The sequence below is a fragment of the Pipra filicauda genome, unplaced genomic scaffold (assembly GCF_003945595.2).
Source record: "Pipra filicauda isolate LSUMZ 115617 unplaced genomic scaffold, ASM394559v2 scaffold82_size2718185_pilon, whole genome shotgun sequence".
Lineage (NCBI taxonomy): Eukaryota > Metazoa > Chordata > Aves > Passeriformes > Pipridae > Pipra > Pipra filicauda.
This window is the reverse complement of record NW_024105009.1, coordinates 1,445,196-1,457,348: the sequence shown is the minus strand read 5'-3', so window position 1 is coordinate 1,457,348 and position 12,153 is coordinate 1,445,196.

Here is a 12,153-nt window from a genome sequence, read left to right as displayed (position 1 = left end):
GTGATGGATTTGCAGCTGCCTTGTAATAATGTATTAATACTTCATGTTGACCTGCTAGAGGGAAGATGAATGGTCTGTATAAATCCAGTGAGGTCCTGTCTGGAGAAGCAGGCAGGAAGAAAACGACTGTTTCGAGACAGGTATCTCCATCCACAGTATTGTTGAGGAACACACTCAGAACTCTCATTTACAGACAACCTACAAAACTCCTTTTCTATAAAGAGCCTCGAGACAGAAGATCCCAAAGACCTGAAGCACAGATTTAAATTTGGATACTCTCCAACAAAGAGAAGCAGCAGTTCTTTCTGGGAATAAGATTCAGATATAGAATCCTAATGAGACTGTTAAAAAAGCTTCACCTGTCAAAGCCATCATCTGTGCACGGTGAGATTTATGGTTAGGTAGGTTTGTAGGCCTGCCAACAAAAAAAAAAAGATTGTTCCAAGTCTTTTTTTCTCACTGAAAGCTTTGTTTCTAGTTTTAAAAGAAACATTACTTTGACGAAGAAAGGCCCTTGCCACACATTTTACCAAGTTCCCTAAGCCTGTGCAGCACCCACATTTAAAATGCTCTAGCAGTCTAGTCAAGAGAAAATAAAAAAAATGTACTTTTATGGATAAAGGATTCTCCAGAGGAAAAATTTGGCTGTTGAATCATTTTGGTGGATTTCCTGAGAACATCAGAGCTTCATGGTAAAGAAGTTCAAAAAAAAAGCAATATATTCTATATTTTTAAATGAGGAGAAAGGTGTAGGTGGAGAAGAAATTTAGGAGCTATTAGCCAGGCCAGCTATTGACATTTTAGTTGCTGTAAAAATTCTACCAGTTATCAAATAAACAACTGGAAGGGAAAAATAAAAGGAAACAATGCACCTCTGTACAGGTGTAAAAGCCCACCCAGAAAGTGGTTACCTCTGGCTTCTGATCAGAAAGTACTGTTTGATATTTTCACTAGCACTTTACCTGGCTTTGTGTGGAAGTACATTGCAGCTTACTGTGAATACAGAACACATGGGCAAAAACCAGGAAAATGGAGTAGAAAAAGGATGCATTTCTTTCATCTCTTTACAGAACCTAAAAGAGAGGATTGCTGATGCTACAGTCAGTTTATACTTGTAAAGGAGCTTGACAGGTATGTGGAGTCTCAGCCTTGGTCTAACAGTAGTGAAACAGTGACATTCCACCCGGGCAGTGGGGAAAAAAAAAGTACAACTTGCCATGTGCAAGAAGGCAGAGACAGGTAACAAAAACCTTTATACTATAATATACATCTCAGCTTTAAACCGTGATAATGAAATCCTTTGGAGCGAGTAGAGCTTTTCCTCCACTATTTTCTGAAAGCTGCCTTTCACAAGGAAGAGCCCATCTCATTCTAAGGCAGTTCTGTAGGTGCTACAATTACATGAAGGACAGATTATGACAGTATGCTTGCTTGCTAAATTCATTGTATTTGTATCTCAAAATTAAGATAAAATAGGCAATTAAAAGTATAATTTTATTCCTGTACAGAATTTCATACAATTTATCTTTTACTTCGATGTTGTGGTATTAATTCCTTACATTCTCTTTCCCCTGCACAAACTGCAATCTATCTAAACCATAATTTATACCTTTTTTTTTTTGTGCAATGAAAAGTTTAATGTTTAAGGCAAAGATTTTTAAAATAGTGCTGCAAAAATCTTATGAGCCAACAAAGAAAATCAATGGTATAACAGGCAACAACATCACCAAACATGAACTGAGACTACTATGGTAAGGATTGACTGAGTCCTGCTACAGGATTTCATAAAGTGATGTAGGGCAACATTGAGTCAAAGCAGATTAATCCCAGAGCCCCAAAGGTGGGGGTTTTTTAATTATTTTTCATTTTTAGGGACCTAGCTTCCAGATATCAGACAGTTTGCCAAAACTGAAGTCCTATATGGTGAAGAAGAGAATCTTACCAGCACCACTACTGACCACCAACATTCCCTGCTGTGGTATTCACATCAGAACTCAGAAGACAGGTTAAAGAATCGTTCAGCCATTCTCATTTTGTCAAGCATCATGCAAGATCATGTTCCTCGAGCTGTACCTTCATTTTCTGAGCCTCTCAGATTCCAACATAAGACCTAATTGTTGTGGAAATGTAAAGGAGACCATGAGAAAAAAAAATGTTATTACAATTATGCCTCTTCTGATACAAACTAGCTACCTTGTCTTCATGAAAAGAAATTAGAAAGCCAAAATTTAAAAAAAAAAAAAAAAGAAAAAAATTAAAACTTCCCTACTAAGTGACAGGAAATCTGCAAGTGAACCTAGAATTGAAAATAATTCACAGAATTTTTTGCATCAGAAAACAACAACCAGAAGAAAAAGAACAAGAATGGGAACTTTAAAGGGCATTTAAGGATAGACAGGCCAAAATTAACTATCTCAATTGTAATATGAAACCAGTCTGAGGTGGTTGGAGAGAAAAAGTATGTTACTTTTGGTTCATAGCTGTCAATCTTCTGGGTTTTTTTCAGTTTGTATCAACACCCCATAAAACACAGAAGACATAAGCCTTTGCTGTACATAAACCCAAATGAATTAATTATAAGCCTACAAAATAACCATAAGTATAAAAAAAAAAGACATTCATAATCCTGACCTAAAGTGAAGTCTACCCTTCACCCACACACAAAAGCTTCAGAGCTGTTAAATTTTATTTTCCCAAAGAGAAACCAAACCCCCGTTTCACATGTTCATAGTGCAACAGTTTTATTTAGTTACCACTTGAAGAACTAGCTATACTAAAATTAAATGAAAGGAACAGTTTTATTAAGTATCACAGGGGTGTTTACAGGGTGAGTCTAGGAGAGAATGATAGCTTTCTCTCGAAGAGGCATTTCAAAGGGTCAGGCATTTCAAAGAAACTCAATTACCCACACTACTTTAATACCTGCATTTGTCCACATCTAGCATCTGTCACTACCTCCAGTTGGCCCGAATGTAATTTCTACATTAATTATGTCAATTTGCACCTTAAGTACTTTTTATGGCTTTGTGTCCCAATAGCAGAGTAAATCCAGGCTCTCTGCTCCAGCTTCTGTACAGCCTGCCCTGGTCCCTTTCTCCTTTCCTCTCTGAACCTTTGCTTCCGTCTCCTGTGCTCATCATTCTCCATCACCAAAGCTTTCTGTCTGCTTTTTAAACTATTCTTGGGCTTTAAACAATCTGCCTCTCCTTTCTGTGCCCTAGGAAACCTTACCTACCTTTTACAGGTTGCCACCTGGTTTGCCACTTCATCTGGTTTTACTTAGATATCATTAAGACCTTTATAGCAGAGAAAGTATGGGTTTTCAGTGCATGCAGAAGTCCTCTGTAAATGTATAGTTGTTACTGATAACATGTATTATTACAGTTACAATTCATGTAGAATCCACATTTCTTTCTGATCATGTTTCGTATCTTTTATCATTCAGTCTACTTGCAAAATCTTCCTCTCACTGGATATTAGTGCAAAGATTTGATCATAAAAATAGAAAATATTAATGTTTGCTACTGTTATTCTTCTGTGCCAAGCAGCTGCTGCAGCACTTGGTTCTAAACACTTAATTCCTCAGACACTCAGGTTTTAAAATCCCTGATATATCAGTCATGAAAAAAGAGCAATTATTTATGCATACTCTGTTCTTCATACAAAGCCTGTGATGAATTTTCTGCACAAGCCAAAAAAAAAAAAAATCCATTCATGCTTTAACCTGTTCTACAAAATCCCTCCCTTTTTTCAGCATATTATGTTCTTGCAAGTCCTCCAAGATTTTTGCAAGATTGAGTTTGGCAAACAACAGACATCTTTTTACAAGCAATTTTCTTCTATATGCTTCAGCATTTCTGCAGTCCCAAATGCAAAGAAATCTTCTTCCATCCAGCCTACAAAAGGCTTTCTTCTATGGATTCTGGTAGACATAAGTCATAAATGTTCTCATTCTGCTTATAGGATAATTTCTACAGGACTCTAAACTACTGGTGACACAAGAACTTTGCAGCAATTGAACTGCATACTCAGGTCACAAGTATAATAATTTACTCTACAGGAGGAACCCATGCATTCCATACATGTGCCCACTTCCCCCTACATCCATCACTTGGGTAGTCTGAAAATTCCTGTGTAAACCAGTATTTGATTGACTGTCAAATATTTCTTCATCATAAATGCTATACACAGAGCCACTGTCAAAAACCTTATATATTACTTTAAACTCTTTGAGAGACAAAACCACTGAAAAGTTGAAAATATGAAAATACGATGTATTCATATGTTTCAGTCATTCAAGAACAACGATTATGAACTGCAGAAGAATCCTTGAATTAACATAACCTGAAACTGAACATTAAGAATTTAGGAGAAGATAATGATGATGATAACAATACAATGTAAACCTAGAATAAAAGATAAACATTAGAAATTTAAATGCTGGATGAAAAAGTAACTGAAGATGACAAAGATTATCAGAGTTAAAAAGTCTGTATTGTACCTTCTTTGGAACTGGGCAAACTTTAAAATAAATCATTAAGTAAACACAGGGATGAAGAATTAAGGAAACTATGAGCTGGGGATCTTGCCAGAAATCCCTTGTATTTAAGGATGAGCTCAACAAATTACCTGGAAACACAACTGGAACATGTTCTAAGTACAGAGCCTTAAGACAAATTATAATTATTTCTTCTGAAACAGGACAGCAGACTAAATGATGGAAACTGCAAAAGTGTTTCAACAAGTACAGTTATTATTACACCTCAGCCAAAACCATCACTAAAAGACTACTGCCTTACAAAGAAAAATAAAGAGCAAGTTAAATCAAAAAATATAGGGTTTGAGTAAGGTCTTATAAAAGTTAACACTCTTGCTGACATCAACAACTTCATTTTTGATCCATTAACTTCAATAAAAAGTAACACAAAACACCATTTATTCGTTGTGGAGCCATGTACTTGTTTATTACTATTTAATTTAATCACATGCTTTAAGGCTGTTGTAAATTTTTTAATAGATATTATTGCAAAAAATAAAAAATAATAGAGTTTATCACAGAAAAGCAAAATTAAGTAGGGAACAGTAAAAACTTATATTTTACATGTATTACAGGCTGCTACTGGAGACACACTTCAAGTATTTAAAGTTGTACACCAATATGAGAGATATCATAATTGTGAGCAGTTTTACAGTGGTGAGAAGTTACTCTGAGTCAATCAATAAGCCAGAGAAAAGCATATATAGACATATATATGGCATACAGTAGCTCAACTACTTTTAAATAATTCAAGGAAAATCTTCTAAGACTGAAATCTTAATATACTGATTTGCTTTTAAAATTATGACGATAAGGTAGAGCCTAAAACGTGCCTACAAAGCACTGCACTGTGAGCCCCACAGCAGTAACATTATCATTTATATCATCCATGGGATATAATACATTCCCAGCCGAGTGGAAAAGGTCAGTATCAATACTGATCTTGAAGAATTTAGTAAGGTGTCCATTTGTAACTATCCAACTGTAACTATCCATTACAATTTGTCCAGAGCTCTCACAGATTCTCCATCTTTTCAGTCTATAAACTTATACAGGGTTTTTTTCCAATAAAATATGGTTCCAACTCAAGTGCAAGTGTCAAGGTTTAATCCCAGCCAGTAACTAAGTTCCACACAGCCACTCACTCATTCCCCTCCCTCTGGTGGGACGGGGAGAAGAGTCAGAAAAAGCTAAAAACAGTGGGTTGAGATATGAACAGTTTAATAATTGAAATACAGAAAAAAAAAGAATAGTAATAATAGTAATGAAATGAGAGACTACAAAAAGAGAGAGAGGAATAAAGCCAAAGGGGGGGGGGGGAAAAGGAGGAAAAAAAAATAGGAAGTGCTGCACAACAGATCACTCACCACAATGCCCAGCCAGGCCTGAGCAGTGATGGGCCACTCCTGGGCAACTTACCCCAGTTTATATACTGGGCATGACCTTCTATGGTTTAGAACATCCCTCAGCCAGTTCAGCTCACCTGTCCTGGCCATGCTCCCTCCCAGTTTCCTGTGCACCTGCTCGCTGGCAGAGCACGAGACACTGAAAAGACCTTGACTTGGGCTAAGTCCGACTTAGCAACCACCAAAACATTAGTGTGTCAGCCTTATTTTCACACTAAATCCAGAACACACCACTGTACCAGACACTAGGAAGAAAATTAAACTCTACCTCAGCCAAAAACCAGGAAAAGAAGTCAGCATGTTTTCAGTATGTCTACAAGGAGATGCTTTTTGAAATAAGGGAAGAGAGAGCAAGTCACTTGAGCAGCTGCTCACTGCCCAGGTCCTGCTGCTTGGGCAAACACCAACTCTCCTGAGTGTCTGTCTGGAATTCACCATCAGTACACAAATCCCTCCTGACAAGGAATTTCAGACTTTGAACCTACTGTGCTTTGCTTACAAGTCAGCCTCTCAATACTGTACATAGTTTCCCCTACATTCAGTACTACGGGTATTATCTGGTTTTGAGAAAACCTTAATTCGATGATGTCTCCTAATACAATAATTTAATGTCACCGTAACACACACATTTCTCATGGTAAGCAGATGGTGTTATGTATAATCTGTAAAATGTCCTTGAAAGATTTGCATTAAAATTGTAAAAGATTGCACATAAAATTGAAAAAAAAAAAAAAAAAAGAAAAATGTATAACAGTTTTGTAGCAACTGAGGCCTCTACCATTCTGCTTTCTGTTGAAGCAAAAAGAATACCAAACATACCAGCATGGTCTTCCTCCTCAGTTTTCTACCCCAAAATCTGTCTTAGCTACCACAATAGGAGGATAGGAGGTGAAAAAGTGCAAAACCTCCTGGGCTAAACCACGTAAGGCTTTGAGTATATTCATCAGTACTCGGACCTGCACATAAAAGCGAAGAAGAAGCAAGTGCAGTGTTTTGATACTAAAATAAAATCTGTAAAAATTGCTGCTCATGAAAGCCAGCATTTCAAAATCATTATTGTAGCAGAAGACTTTCTGCAGGTTCACTCTGCAAGGGGAGCAAACATAAGGTTTACTTTCGCATACCTCTCCGTGTTGACTCCTCCTCAGAATTTGAAACAGTAGGAGTATGTGTCATTATCTGCTCCGAAAAATCACACATGATCTGTACAAGTATAATAACACATTACCATTTCATTGTCATCACAGGGCGATTGTAGGTGTGCTCAGAGGTGCGTTGTATAGCAACAGTTGTTTCTCTATGAAATGTTGGCATTTAGTGTAGGATGGTTTGAAGGGTAATCTCAAGAGCCAAGAGGAGTTTTTGTGCTTCAGTTGAAGTGCTCACATGTTATGTTAAGTAGGATATTGGTATCAATAAATGTTAGTTAAGCCATTCTATTTCCATGGTGGTCCTGCTAAGCCTAACTGCCTATTTTGCCCATAGGAAACTGTTTTGCAGAGGAGTTAGAGGCTTAATGCTTTAATGATTCTAAAGATCACCCTTTAAGCTACATATTATTTCTTGTCCCTTGTGGCATGCATGCAACAGTTACAGGTTTCACTGCAGTGCCAACTCTTTTCCTTCATCAGGCTCTTTCCTAGGTATTAGCTCAACTCACCTTCTACCCAAGCAGGGATGAAAGTAAAAGCATTCTGCATCTGCTGAAGAGCAGAAATGAAACCTGAATTTTTCTCTCATGAACAGCAAAACCAAAACCTGAACGTTTCTTCTTGAACTGGTGCAGCGTGTCAAACAAAGCTCAGAATCCTTCCCAAGAGATGAAGCTACTACCTGATCCCCCAGGATACCTTAAAAGGAAAGCAAGACACATGATTTCAATATAACATTGTCTCCTGAAAAAGACATAGAACTGAAAGAAGCACAAAGAGCACACTTCATAAACCTATCTCTGGCTCCAAGCCATCAGTGAAACCAGTCATGCATCTGCTGCTTCTGGCATTAAAAAACCAAGGAACAAAAGACCATATCAGTTGTGTGCAGCATAATTTTCTAATTATCTATATATATTTATTGTGTTTATGATTGTGTTAAAATCTTTGATCTGACTTTTCAGGTAAATTTTTGAAATGTTTCACAAATGTGGTATGTTTCGTCACTTTTTAGTAAAATAGTTGTATTGCAAATTAATAGCTGATCAATTTACCTTTTTGGCATTGTCCCAAATTGTGTAAGAAGCTGATTTTGTTGGATTCTTATTGCAGCCTGCAGTGATGTGATGGGAAGTCTTGTTAAATCAAGCTTGAACCTGTGTCCTGTATGTTTACAGAGGTAATCTTCCACCATCCAAAAAAGACTGAAAGAGACTGAGAATTAATCTTCTTAGTGTGGTTCCTGTAGACTACCACACATTATCTCAGCCCCAGTGCAGTTCAGCCTACAGAATGCAACAAAGAGGACAAGTGATCCACTTGAGGCTTCATAAAATCTCGAAGATTTTATCCCTGACACGCTCCAGGATCTTCAAAACTTGACCAACTCCCCTGTTGCTGAACCCCCTTTTGTGCCTCCACAGAGCTGTTGCTGTATTTGGACAACATATATCACATCACCTTCAGCCCTGTCTTCTACCCTGACAAGTATCTGGTAAAAAACACCAACACATCAGTCAAAACAGACAGACCCAGTTCTGTTTCCTTCCACTCTCATCCTTCCTCACTCAACACCACTCTTGCACAGTAGGAACTTTATCTAGCTTCCAATTAGGCAACTTACATTTTACCAGCACACTGCCACATGCAAAAGCCTTTCTTTGAAAAATAGAACCTTTCATGTAATATGGGAGTTGCTTTTTTTGTTTGGTTTGGTACGTTTTCCAAAGCATTCACTTACCACAGGAAATTATCATAACATTCAGAATAAAACTGTAAATATTCAGCTTTTCTCCTAAGGGTAGAAAACCACTAAAAAAGTTTCATAAATTATACATCCAGCCTCAAGAAAATACTGTAGAGCATATCGAGCTGGGCTGTGCTCAATAGCCGTAGGATTTATAGACACCAGTAAGAGAGCAGCTTGAGAACTTGCTCCTGGGTGCCTATGGCAACCATCAATAATACAAAAGTCCCCAAATTACCAACACTCCTGCAATTTTTTAAGTATATATGAAACGCGGTTGTTAACAAAAAGAGCTGGTGCGTTGGGGGGGGGGGAGCATACAGCAGAGAAAAAATGAAGGAAAGGAGCTGAAAACAGTCTGAGGCAAATAAATTCAGTAGCAAAAACATATATATCCCTGGAACGGGAAGGGAAGTGACAGATGATTAACATGAAGCAGTGACAGCATGATGCTATGAGAGTCAAATTGCCCGTTGCTGTTAAAAATGCAATTAATTTTGTAAACTGTTGTGCTAGGCTGACAGAAAACTATCAGAAAAGTTTAAGAACTGGATCAAGTGCCAGAAAATGGCAGTGGAATAAGAATTGTTGAACTACATGATTTCAGATAGAAAGATTGGCAGCAGAAAAACAAAAACAAGAGAGAAATGGGGAAAAAAAGAGATGTAGGATGTGACTTGCCTTTCTGTGTGACATTTTCTGCAATGCACCTGCTTCTCAATTACTTTTTAGAAGAGAAACCCTTTTCCCAAGGTTGCATTTCAAGCAAACAAATGTCTTTTTTACACATTTTGCTTATCCTCTGTCTTTCTCAGAAATGGACTGTACACTAGTTCTTCTAAAACTTGAACCTTGACTTTTCTCAGGAATACCATGGAGTCCTCATTCCAAAATAGAGTTTATTTTAAAAATATTTAGTTAACTTGTCACTTTCTAAAACCCAAACAATTCATCAGTCTTTCTTACACACCTTTTAACTATTACACTGAGAACCTATTCCCACATCTACCACCCAAACCATCTCTAAGCACTTGGGACTAAACTTTCAGTATTTCTTAACCATTCTCAGTAAGAAACTTGAGTGAACACAGAGCTCCTTCTCATACTTAAAAAAATTAAATCATTGTCAAAAATGACAGTTTTTTCCTTTCCATTTGAGCAGAAGAAAAGATTTTTTAATGGCAGTTTGATCTCCTTCAGTTCATTTTCAAAGAATTAAGATTCTCCCTATCATAATGACCAGCATCTTTAAACTGATGATCTGACCAGAAGAGATTTACTCTGTACTAGCTGTGATCTGCTTCCCACTTCTCCCATGATTTTGGAATACTAAAATTTACTACTATATATATTAATTTATTAAGAACTAACTCCTTAATCTTTACCATTTTACTGCACGATTCAGAGGGGAAATTCTGCAAACATTACAGTAACAAAGAGGATATTAAACTGTCATTGACTTGACATTTTTTTATTACTGAATTGCTTAACATATTATATAAGTGTTCTTTCATTGTTGAGATCTCTTTCTTTAAAGCAGGGGTACTTCAGAAAGTTCAGTGATATTGCCTTCTGACATTTCTGAGATATAGGAAAGTGAAAAAACAAACTTTACAGAAATGTGTCTCTGAGTCCATTTTATAGAGAAAAGCTAAGTCCAATCAGAGACTAAAGAGACTCAGTAAATGTCAATTAATTTTCCACCAATTGTTCCTGTAATTTAAGTTGTACTACCACCATTTTTCTTCCTTCTCTGAAACTTAATATCAAAGCGAAGAAATGACACTTAAACCCAGTACATTATCTACTGAATTGTAAACTGGTTTCTAAAACATTTTTAATTGAAACAAACCCCTTTTTGTCATTAGAAATAACTGCTAAACAAAACTGTTGCAGGTCCTGACTTGACAAATGTGCAATGTAAAGCACACTTTCAGCATAGCTGCATCACAGCTTCAGAGATGACTAAAGACTTCAGGTAGTATCTTTTTTGTAAAGTACTCCATCCCTGCTCTGTGTAGTACTTGTAGCACTGCATTCCTCCAGACCTAGGCTGACTCCAATTTACCCAAAGTTTTATACCTTGTGAAAACCTTCCACTGTTAAAACACAGAGATCCACGATGGTAAAAATTTCCCCCAGCTACACAGAGATGCAGAAAAAGGACAAGTACATGCAAATATCACAGAATATACATTTGCCTGAAACAATAAACCCCAAAAAACTTGGCCTTTGTCTGCAGCTACTCAAGTTTAATCCCACGAGTAACTCAGGAATCTGATGGAAAGAAATGATGGTAGAATTTAGGGCTTGAGTATAAAGAACCTCAAAGCTAATAGAAATCCTCAGACTTCCAGAAGCTGCATTTCAGCCATGCTGAATGGGCAAAGGTGTCTCACAAAATGCAACATAAAGCCCCTAACCTGTTTGGTTTGGATTTTTTCCAGAAAAAGAAAAACTGACTGAAATCTGAAGGCAAAGGCAGGCTGTTAACTTGTGATCATAATTATTTTTTTCAGGAATGCAGAGGAAAAAACTTCAGAGGTTCTGCTGAACTGACTAGATCCTTAACTCAGTCACACCTTCGAAATGCATGACCAAGAATAACAGCCAGGGCAAAGGCTCTGGATAATATCAAACAGAAGACACAACCAAGGATAACAATCAGCACAGAAGACTGTGTTGTGTCATTGCCCCTTGCAGAATCAAAGGGCTGGTGTGATTAAGATAGAAACTTATACATTTACTGGGAACAAATATGGAAAAACTATGTTTTTCAATAAACCAGGACCTTTGAAGAGCCATGAAATATATACCCCAGACCCTCTGGATAAGAGTAGGAGGAGTGTCCCTCTGATGTCTCTGACACTGCAGAATACTGACAACTCTTTCTCTGAAAAATGTAATCATTGAAGCATGTCACAGGCAATGCTTTAGGTTGAATCCTAATTCCTGTAACACAGATATAAACCCAGAGAAATTCCATTGACTATTGCCGTGAAAAGAAACAATCTACTAAAATTCTATCTAAAAATATTAAGACTCTAAGAAAACAAAAAAAGGATAATAGTAAATTGATGTAAATCGGCTGGGTACCTGGAACAAAGGGAGCTAAGAGCAAAGAATAGGAAGAATACATACCTGAGAATAAAACAATCCTATATAATAATATGGGCTTGTCCTTTTTTCATTAAAAACCAGTTGATACTCTGAGAAAGTCAAGCTTGTTGCAATGATGGGTTCACCCATGGAGCATAAACTGGAGTAGGCCCCACGTTACATATTCAGCTTTTGACAGCATTACTGTGCAGC